General features: G+C 46.4%; 1 long non-coding RNA gene across 2 annotated transcripts; it reads right to left on the bottom strand.

Annotated features, from left to right (window-relative positions):
- Positions 1-328: 328 nt before the first annotated feature.
- Positions 329-11,092, bottom strand: LOC130312318 (uncharacterized). 2 transcript variants are annotated; one of them, XR_008860454.1, is made up of 3 exons: positions 11,005-11,092; positions 2,960-3,083; positions 329-1,329 (listed from the first exon to the last, which is right to left on the bottom strand). It is a non-coding gene; the product is annotated as an uncharacterized LOC130312318 (long non-coding RNA). The 2 variants fall into 2 exon arrangements; XR_008860460.1 differs by lacking the exon at positions 11,005-11,092 and adding an exon at positions 5,873-6,170.
- Between the last annotated feature and the right edge of the window lie 504 nt (positions 11,093-11,596).

Below are 11,596 nucleotides of genomic sequence, written 5' to 3' on the forward strand. Positions count from 1 at the left end.
ATATACTAAGGTATAAGAGCAGGACACTGCAGCTGGAGATGTTTACTCACTGCTGGCTAAAGCCAGAACAGACTAAAGACTACTTGTTGGACCCCTCCTTGTCCCAGGGGACTAGGGTGGAGGCAGTCTGACCCAACCGGATTGGCTGAGGGCTGTTACCGTGGCTACTCACTAGTTCTTTACAGTGGTAAACAACTGTCCAGAGGAAAAGTTGCTGAGTTGCCCATAGCAACCAATCAGCTCGCTTCTTTCATTTTACACAGGCCTCTTTTTAAATGAAAGAAGTTATCTGATTGGTTGCTATGGGCAACTCAGCAACTTTTCCTCTGGACAGGTTTTGAAAAATCTCCCCAATAAGACTACATTTTATCAGAGACAGGCACCTAAGGGGACTGCAACTACCCTAACAGAGTTCTGATAATGAAGGTATTCCTGCTCAGGGACACCACAAAGATTTCACCCAAAAGGTTGTCTCCAGTCCAGCCTGTGAGGACATTGGTAGAGATTTATCAAAACCTGTGCAGTGGAAACGTTGCCCAGTTACCCATAGAAACCAATCAGATTGCTTCTATTGTTTTTCAAAGGCCTTTTTAAAAATTAAATAAGCAATCTGATTGGTTGCTATGGACAACTGGGAACATTTTCCTCTGCACAGGTCTTGATAAATCTCCCCTGTTGTGCTCCAAGTTACAGCTCCAAGAAGAGTATTTAATAGCCAGGGGAGGAGAAGCTGTATTTGGACCCTTCTGCACACAACAAACTCTTCAGTGACCTACAGTTGGGGATTAGTGCCCTGTGCATGACCACAATAATAAGAATTGAAGTTTAATTATGATAATAAATATAGTGGTTCTGAACCATATCACTTTACAAACACAGACTGAATTATGGGAACATAGAAATGGTCAACTATATAGACCAGAAATACCCTACACAGTACATTGTGGATGTGCGTGGCCTGGGGTCTCTACTCTCTACCATCTTTTTTCTTTTTCACCATAGTTGACCCGTTGGTGGAAGGTCAGTCATTTATACATATTTTAGTAAGGAGTGATCGTATCCCTAACATATCAAACCAATCATGGAGTGTGATTTTAATGTACCGCATCGAGTCCCTCCAACCCAAGGTAGCCACTGAACCATAGAAGGCAGACTTTTTGGTAGCTCAGAGAGATTAAAGCTCAGACGATAAAACGGTAACATTCCAAGATTCAGATGGAGAGGCCTTCCGCCATCTTTATTCTTCCTCTTACTGGCCATACACTATAGGGTCCAGGGAGGATTTCAGTAGCTCATTCCCAGCTCTGACAAACTGATCTAGGGAGGAACCTAGAAAATGGGAAATGTTCTTTGGTCAGAACCATCAATAGCATTAGATATAAGGAGAGCAAACACCTTAATATTTGTCATCACTACCACAAGTCTTATACTGGAGCATGCGCTCCGATGAAACATAACTGGACGGATTGTATATTATGGCTTATTATCCTTTGGTCGACCATCAAGCACAAAATAAATTCTGCAATTCATGAATGGAATGTTGTTACTCCAAAGAGAGCCATCTGTTAGGCCAGACACAAACAAGACCTGAAGATCTGCACCTGTCTTGATGGTCAACGAGAAGAAAAATGACCCAAGTGAATGTCTAAAGGGGTACTCCACTGCCCCAGCGTTCAAAACATTTTGTTCTGTGGTGGCGGATGAGAGGATACCGTCTTGTGGGAGTGTAGGGTGTTTAGGGTGTCGTTGTGCAGGATAATTAAGGGCGCTGTTAACCCTTGTCACTCGTGACGCCAGGGTGAGGGTTAAATACTGTGTTTCGTGATAGGCCTATTGCACCCTTCCCAAGAGCAATAGGTGATGCAGAAATAAAGGATTGTCCACAACCGCTGTTAACTGAAAACTTGCAGGAACTTTTACTGAGGAGTTTCTGTACATGTAGTTATAGTAACAGTCCAGATAACAGAGTCTCTTTACATATAGCTTGAGCAGTGATTGACAGTCGGTTGGGATCAGGTAAGCCCAATTTAGCTTCTGAAGGATTGTATAGCAGAGATCCGCTGGATTTAGGGGAGTAATTAGGTCCAGTGATCTTGCGATGAGTAGCGGGGAATTGCTTAGTCTATCCGCTATGTTAGAGGCCGAAAGGCTTTGGCCTAGTAAATTGTCTTGCAAACTGCGGAGGTCCTGCCTCTTCCAGAGTCAGCAACACAAGAGAGGGATCAAGATGGCGCAGGTCCCTTATATGGGCAGGGGCTGGCCGTTTTGGATTGGTCCGTAACGACTGTCACTCACCGTTACAGTGCATTGTGGGTGAACACGTCATGGGAACCTCCAAAGGTCCTGTAACAAAACCATAGAGTTTCAACCTGACTACGTGACCCGCAGGTCCTGCTACACTCCGAACAGGTAGATAACTAAATATATACATATATATCCTTATACTTATATTAATATTGAATAGAATGACTATATAGTTATAGACTAAATGTGAGGTGACAAGGGGAGATCTACAACAGAGGGACCCCGATGTCCTAGGGACTCTGGCTATGGGGACCTCCACACAGGTAACGCATATAATACGGTACCGGGACACCACAGTTCCAAACGCTGGGTGCAGTAGTTGCGCTGGGTGCAGACGTCACGGCCCCGCCGCCTCAATGCAAGTCTATGGGAGACTTGCATTGAGGGGGCGTGCATGACACCATGTGGGGCATGGCTGTAATGTCACGATCCCCGCAGCCCGCACCTAGCACTTGGAACAAAATGTTCCGAACGCTGGGGATGTGGAGTACCCCTTTAAAGTTTTTGGAAATTCAACAATTTAGGCTCAGGCCATTTTAGGAGTCGTTCGTGTTGCTGATTATAAGGCAAATATTTTGGGTCAATTCTTTCTGAGAACTTTATTGAACATTCAGCCTACATCAGGAACATGTCTGGCCTCTTTCAGAGATATTACCTGCTTTGGCCTTAAGCCAGGAGACGGCTTTTTCCTCCAGTATTTCCCATTCTTCTCTCTGGTCCAGACAAGATGAATGGAGCCAGATGACTGTCAGGACCGTCGCCCACACTGACTCCATATTCTAGAAAAGCGAAAAATATAAAATCAATCAGAACATATTGTACCAGAGCAGGAAATGAACATAAGATTGGAGAAAACAACAAACTATTAATGGTTCGAATAAGTTAACTCCTTCAGTGACCAGGACATGTCTCACGTGTCACATTAGGGAGGCACTTTAGGTGCCTAAGATGTATGGGATACATCTGGCTCTAGCTCAGGCTGTATATAAACCAAGGCTCAGGATGGCGGCTCTTGCTGTTATACAGCCTGCACTGTAAAAAATATTGAGCTGGGTTTCCTTTAATTAAATTTAATTAATCAGCTATTTACATCAATTATTTTATTAACTTCAACTTAAGTAATTTTTGTTTGACTTATTAGACTTAGCCAATTTGCAGACCATAGTGTTATGTTAAGAATACTAAACCTACTTTGACTAAAGGAGAAAGTCCTCCCAGCAAACCTACCCATCCCCTCGGTGGTAGAAGGCAACTGCAAGGGTCCGGGTTCAATGTCCCTTTTCGCCAAATCTACTAAGGGACCACAATTGCCCTGGCATTCACCTAGATGTTAACCCTGGTGGATCCACCCCAAGGATCCGTAAACGTTACGCTGTACATCATTATGCTATTTCCTGTACAGCCGTCAGCTGCAAGCTGGCCTGCGGTGGTTGCTTCCTGAGGGATTTCCTTCCTGCCCCGTGGTAGGATCCATGAGTATACCGGGCACAGGCCACTGGTTCCGCCCGCAGGAGCACGGGATGCAGGAGCCAGACAGTTTTTATCTTTCAGGGGAGTTACTGGGGCAGATCAGCTCTACTCACAACCGACTGGGTAAAGGTGGTTGGTGCGCTCAGTCTGCCCCCCCCTCTTTTGATGTGACTGCATGCCCAGTGGTTTAAGTGCATACCCGGGCGAGCAGTCAGGTAGATGTTTTGTTATTTGTTTCTTCCCGCTGGCTCTGCTCCTATCAGCTGTACCCGGGAGCTGGGCGGTCACAGGGGGCGGGGCGGCTAGCGTGGCGCAACAAGACTGGTAGGGTCTCATCGCCGCAGCACGCATGCCTCGTGTACTGTGTCTCCTGGTCGGGGGGTTTGCATACAGTACTGTGAGTGTTCTGCTCCACTCCTTTGAAGACCTCCACCCAGCCATGTCATCGCGCACCCAGCTTTTTCATCGCCTGGCACAGTTTTCCGTATGCACAGGGGGATGCGTTGTATAGATATATATATTTATTAGGTACACAAGTACCTTTACTATTATTTAAAGGGGTACTCCGGCCCTAAGACATCTTATCCACTATCCAAAGGATAGGGGATAAGATGTCTGACCGTGGGGGTCCCACCGCTGGGGACCCCCGCAATCTTGCATTCGGCACCCACTGTTTCGCCGAGCGCTCCGGGTCCCTGCTCCTCCCCGGAGCGCTCACGGTGCTCTCCTCTCTGCAGCGCCCCGGTCAGGCCCGCTGACCGGGAGCGCTGCACTGACACTGCCGGCGGGGATGCGATTCGCATAGCGGGACGCGCCCGCTCGCGGATCGCATCCCAATCTGCTCACCTCTCCCGGTCCCCGGCTGTCACGTCCTGGCGCTCCTCTCTGTAGGGTGCGCGCGCGCCAGCTCTCTAAGATTTAAAGGGCCAGTGCACCACTAATTGGTGCCTGGCCCAATCAGTGTATTAGCTCCCACCTGCTTCATGCCTTTATAACCTCACTTCCCCTTCCCAGCATTGCCAGATCTTGTTGCCATTGTGCCAGTGAAAGCGTTCCTTGTATGTCCCAAGTCAGTGTTCCAGACCTTCTGCCGGTGCCCCTGACTACGATCCTTGCTGCCTGCCCTGACCTTCTGCTACGTCCGACCTTACTCTTGCCTAATCCCTTGTACCGCGCTTGTCTCAGCCGTCAGTTGGGGTTGAGTCGCTATGGGGTGGAACGACCTGGGGGTTACCTGCCGCAGCAAGTCCATCCCGCTTTGTGGCGGGCTCTGGTGAATACCAGTAACCCCTTAGATTCCGTTCCCCTGGTACGGCCCACGTCATCACCCCACTGACACAGAGGATCCACCACCAGTATCCTCACAGTACCCGGAACCTGACACCCACCTCATTGAGCTGCACGCCGCACTGCCAGCTCACAAATTGCTGGGTGCCAACCACGGGGCCGGAGTATCATGATGTCATGACTCCGCTCCCCAGCGGCAGGACCCCCGCGGTCAGACATCTTATCCCCTATCCTTTGGATGGGGGATAAGATGTCTTAGGGCTGGAGTACCCCTTTAATAATGGACATATGGGAGTTTGATGCTCCAGAAGGTCTCAGCTGCAAGACCGAGCGGAACATTGGCGCAGGCACAGAGCATACTTTGCATATTCCTCCTGTGACCGGAACCCGATGGTCACGTCATCAGGATGCGCACTGGATCCCACGATCTGGTACCTAGGGTAGTGAGGTCTTCCGGCATAGTTGCAGGGGAATTGTAGGATGCATCTGATTGGAGGATTTTGTGCTTCTCTTTTTCGATATGTGTATATATGTAAATAAATAAATGATGCGGGTAGGAATGCTGGGAGTTTGTAATCCATTACATGGTGGAGTCTGCGCTGACTTTTATGTCTGCCATATTGAGTAGGTACTTGTCACCAAGTCTTTCCATCCACACGTACTGCAACATATTCCATGCATACTTGTCCATATATGCGTACTTCCATATTTGTTACCATATATACATCACTATTCCACAGATGTCATGCGTCCTTCCTATACCATGCTTTTACTTTTCCATAGTATACACAACACAAACGGTAAGCATTACGTAGTAAGGATCTTCAAGTGGTAACTTTATCCTTTACACATCGGTGCAGTACAGGTGCTTCCAATAGCGGAACGCCGCGGGCCTGCGGACGCCAAGTGATGAACAGCTGCTTTCGCGCTGAACACGCAGCGCTTCTTCAGATCCTGGAGAATTAAGATTTTTTAATAGAAGTAATTTACAAATATGTTTAACTTTCTGGCACCAGTTGATTTAAAAAAGAAAAAAAAAATAGTTTTTCCACCAGAGTACCCCTTTAAGGGTGTAGAGCACAGGAAGCTTCAGAGGTAGTGGTTCCGTTTTCAAGGTCTACAGCTGTTGAAAAAGAGTGCAAATCGGTGTTAATAGTGGCAGTGCTGGCCGCTGTTGCTATATTTGCTTATATATATATATATATATATATATATATATATATATATATGTCTATATACACAGTGCTCAGTGTGTCGAGTGACCACGGCCCAGGCTCTGAGGCCTTCCTGAGAACATTCAGCCTTTCCTTATAAAACTTTTACAGTGACTGACCTTGCCCGGTGCATGTGCGTCAGCGTCCGCTCATTTAACTAAGAAATCAAATGCTGAAAGGAGATATATCAAGCTCCGAAGTAGACTTTTTTTGCTTAAAAAAGTCGCATGTATTTGCGCACGTATGACTTTTCTATACATGCTGCGACTTTTAGATTTTTGCTCACGTAGTAATTTTTTTTTTACTCTGCAGTGTACAAGGTAAGTACTATACATTACTATGAAATATAGCTATAATTACTAAATATAGACACAGATTAACATTAGAGTTAGACTTAAAGAGAGGTGACTAGGGGCTGTCCCACCTGAAGAACCCTACCTGAACATAGTTACTCTGACTTTGGGGACCTCTACACTAGGTACTGTATGCAATACGGTACCGGGACACCACAAACCCCTTACTTAAGATAAGTCGGCCTCGATGTCAGTCCCCTAAGACAGAGGGACGAAGTGAAGGTCGGGTACAACCTATAAAGCTACTTAACATTTTCTTTTTGTGTACATACATTGGTTTGGGTAAACTCACGAACAGGATTGGTTCATGAATTTAGTAACAGGATGATATTCACATGAGATACATCCTACTTAACATTTTTCTAAGCTCACTAGACAAGTTAAATCTCACTATGCATTTTTACTAAGCTCACTAGACAATTTAAATCTCACTATACATTTTTACTAAGCTCACTAGACAATTTAAATCTCACTATACATTTTTGCCATACTAGCTAACTGTTCAGTAAACTGGAAGTATATTGGCTTGCCCAAGGCTTTCTACCAATAAGGGTGGCTGCTAGGGTCTATTGGCTACACGCTCCTCTCCCTAGAACACAACAGATAAACCAAGAATTAGTGTACATGACAGTGGCAGGAATTGGAAAAATTGACATTAGCTACAATTCCCAAGGCATTTACTTTAGTGTAGATAAGTTTTTGTTTGTTTGGTGTACTAAGTATAAGTGAGGTAAGTACACTTAAGTGATTGTTTTGTAAAGTACTATGTGTTTAGTACTATGTGTAACGTCAGTCTTGAAACCTTATGGGTAGTTTCCCTCAAGTGGACCTTTGAGAAGGTGTTAGTGATGGGTGACAAAATTGTTATTCCTCAGAGGAGCCAAGGAAGCCACCTACTAGCAACTACTACAACACCTATTATTTAATTTTTTTATGTACTTGTGTACAAAACAAATTTTTCTGTGTACAATAACTATTTACATTTAGTTACTCTAGCATGAATATTTATTAAACACTCCAACAGGGCTCAGGCGCATTCACTTGATAAGTGTAACTTTCACGAAGAATATCACGTTACGATTGGGATATATACATGTAAACGTGCGTGCAAGGATCAGCAGTCCACCTGCACTAAGAGTCTAAACTTCACGGCTACCAGCTCTAGCCGGGCACACACTTACAAATCTCCTACCGCTAGGAGTCTCTTGGTCTGAGGACCAGGCACAAAAGCTTGATGGTTACGTTACAACTTGAAGAGTCTTAGCATAGTCCTGCTAGGCACACTTCTTGAACTGTTGCAGAAAAGTCTGTGAAGACAACAGAAATTTTTTTTTTAAGCAAGATGGGTGTCACAGCTCAGATGAAACTCTTATGATGTCCTCCTGCTCCTTGCCTAGAGCCTCTACCCCTCTCAGGATTACGAGCAGGCAAAGAGTTAATGTGGCTCTCCCTCACCACATTAGTAAGGGTAGAGTGTGACACTGTAGGATTGAGGTTAACAGTTGGTGCTGGTTGATTCGGCCCCTCCTCCTCGTTGGGAGTGGGCCGCAGCACTTTCTTTGGTACCTGGTGGGCAGGCCAAACCTCCGTGTCGGGAGTAGGCCTAGGTACTTTGTTTGGTACCCGCGGTCGAGGCCAAACCTCCTGGATAGGTGTAGGCCAGGGTACTTTGTCAAAGGCAGAAGTAAGTGGCTGCTGTAGAGACTCCTGGTGGAGGCATCAGGAGCAGGTCATTTCGGCCTCAGCTGGAAGGGGTCCGCTTGCCAATCATCAGATGGAAAGTACTTGAAGGACAACTGGGCTGGAGCTGCTGGCCTGGTGACTGCGGATGCCCACTCTCCTCGCAGGCCCTGGACGGGGGTGTACTCCACTATCTCACCTACCTCCAGGGAATGGAACTTTTTGTGAAGATATGACCTCTGTACAGCTCGCCGATTTACGAGGATGGTATAGCCGGTGTGGCAATCAATGAGGGTACCATAACCTCTGACCTTGTAGAACTTGGCCACTGTTGCTCTGCGACGTTCCAAGGGCTTCTCCCCTTCTCGGGGATGATCCCACTTGCGAATGAAGAGTGCCTCCATCTCTTTTGGTGTTCTCTTGGTAGCGGATCCTCTCCTCAAGAGGCAGATGCACATGCTTGGGGGCATAAAGTTCTCGGTGTTGGGCCTTTAGCTTGTCCATCAAGTTGGCACATCATGCATGTATTGAATGAAGTCAGGTTCATCCCCAAAGACCCATTGGGGCAATTTTGGTGAGCACGGTGTGCACTCTGCAGGGCGGACAGGGGTATTTCTGGCTCAGGGCTGGTGGAGGAAGAGAAAGCCGCCTCTGATGGTGTACTTACAGGGGATTCCTCCTTCTGGATCTCAGCCCACAAACCCCAAGTCCGGTGGTGAGGGGACATCCGGAAGGACGTCATAGGTGCCTGACTTCCTGTCGCCCTGGAAACAACAACTGCGCCTCTAAGCTCCCTTTCGGCTGCAATACACTCACTTCATAGCCACGCCCAGGGGCGGGTTGTGGCGCAGCGCGGGCTTTCTTCGTGCGCTTTTCGGGCAGTGGGTTAACTCTTGCAATGCTGACCGGACCAGAGGATCGTAGCATACGTTCACTCCTTACTTTACACATTCCTGCAGCAATAACATTTTCGTCTCCCCCCTTACTTTTCACGTGTGCTCTCTGCACGCGGCACCATACACAATCTTCTGTACAATTATATGGTGCTTCGTAACACATGGGTACAGTCTTTTATACAGGGGGAGTACACTTTACTTGGTGGTAACAGCTGGAGGCACACACCCGAATCCTGTTCGTAGGATGCCAAAAAGCTATGTGATAGCCTGGGGGATGTAGGGTATGGGGAGCGTAGTTGTGCGGTAATAAAAGGGTGTTTGTTAACCCTTGCTATTTGTGACGCCAGGGTGGGGGGTCCTCAGTAACGCTTGTCCTACCGCCACCCTTCCCAAGAGCGATAGGGAGGTATATAATAATAGATTGTCCACAACCGGAGAGTTTTCTGAAACAGGATTAACTTTTACTGAAGAATTTCTGCAGGCTTCAATAACACAACAGTCTCTAAGCATAACAACGGCTTTGCTTGGAGATTGACAAAGGTTGGGACTTTAGCATTTAGAGTCTTTTAGTACTGTGCGCTGTTCCACTGGATTTAGGAGTTTAGTTGCGGTCCAGTAGTCACGCTAGCATTAGCAGGGATTTAGTTTAGAACTCACGGATTTGGTTCCGCTGAGGCTGGAGGTTTTGAGGCCTAGCGTGTCTTTGAAAGTTGCGTAGCACCGTCCTGTTAGTCCGGCATCCACGAGAGCAGCAACCCAAGAGAGCGATAATTGGACGCAGCTCCCTTTTATGGGCATGGGCTGGACTAGTGCTAATTGGTCCATACTTGTGTCAATCACCATTACAAAGACTTGTGAGTAACATATGACCCAAGGACCCCCAAAGGTCCTTCAACATACCATAGAGGTTATTAGCATGGTCACATGACCGAAGGTCCTGCGACGCTAAACAAGGTAAGTACTATACATTATCCTAAAATATATATAATTATTAAATATATACATGTATTATCATTAGAGAATTTGACTTGAGGAGAGGCGACTAGGGGCTGTCCCACCTGAGGAACCCTACCTGAACGAAGTTACTCTGACTTTGGGGACCTCTACACTAGGTACGGTATGCAATACGGTACCGGGACACCACAGCTGTGTGTCTTCTAACTGATTTATCAAAACCTGTCCATAGGGAAAGATGCTAAGTTGCCCATAGCAACCAATCAGATCACTTCTTTCATTTCTCTGAGGCCTTTTCAAAAATGAAAGAAGCTCCCCCATGGTGTCTAACAAAGGCCGCTGCACCTTTCAAATGTGTAAGGCGGTGTGTTCCAAACAGTGTGCCTCCAGCTGCTGCAAAACTACAACAACCCTGTGCATCAATCACACACATCGGAGATGCTATGACGTCAGCAGAAGGAGGCTTTGACTGTCTCATATTTGATGCGCAGGATTTGAAGCTGCAGATTTTATGATGCAGATTTCAATGTAAACTAAATGACTGAACACAGCTTTAGATTTGTGTATAAGTGAATGAACGCTAAAACTAAATTTCCCGTAACTTATATATATACTACATGTGTCTTACCTCTGTGTATATACCATATTGCAGTGTTTCCCAACCAGAGTGCCTCCAGATGTTGCAAAACAACAACTCCCAGCATGCCCGGACAGCCAAAGGCTGTCCGGGCATGCTGGGAGTTGTAGTTTTGCAACAGCTGGAGGCACCCTGGTTGGGAAACACCCCTATATTGTATACTATGTGTACTGCACCTGTGTATACATATACTGTTAGATTTGCATTACCTTAGTCTTCAGTGCGTTTTCTCCTTCTTTGCTGTGTCGCAAGCTGTGGATTTGTTTCTGTTATTTCCCGTAAGCTTGTGTATAAGAGGAGGCTGCGCTATCATAGAAGGGAGGCTGCCAGCGGCTAAAAGGGGGAGGCCGAATGACTCTGTGTGCACAGTGATCTAACCAGACACATCAACCTGCCATAGACCACAGGCATATTCCACAATATAATACTGTACTGTGAGTTATACACTGTCGTGAAATGAGAATGTGTGACAAGTCTGTGTATCTCATCATATCATGTGTGATACTGTTTAGCTGTATCTAATTATGGGATGTCTAATGCTGGGGATTCCATCTTGTGGAACACGGCCTGCTGAACCAATGTATCTAATAGGAATACAAGAGGAGTGAGGACCCTGATCACAAGAGCTTGCAATCTATACATCTCAGGGGGTGCTCGTAAGTGTGTGGTGGATGAGGTATGTAATGTCCCAGTACAGGATATAATCCTGTACAATACTTAGGCCCCGTAATGTTGAGTCCCTTATTGTCCTAGGGACTCTCCTGCAGCGTCTCCCCCATAGTGGTAAGTCTAATGTTATGT

Source organism: Hyla sarda, chromosome 1, assembly GCF_029499605.1.
Source record: "Hyla sarda isolate aHylSar1 chromosome 1, aHylSar1.hap1, whole genome shotgun sequence".
In the NCBI taxonomy this organism is placed as follows: domain Eukaryota; kingdom Metazoa; phylum Chordata; class Amphibia; order Anura; family Hylidae; genus Hyla; species Hyla sarda.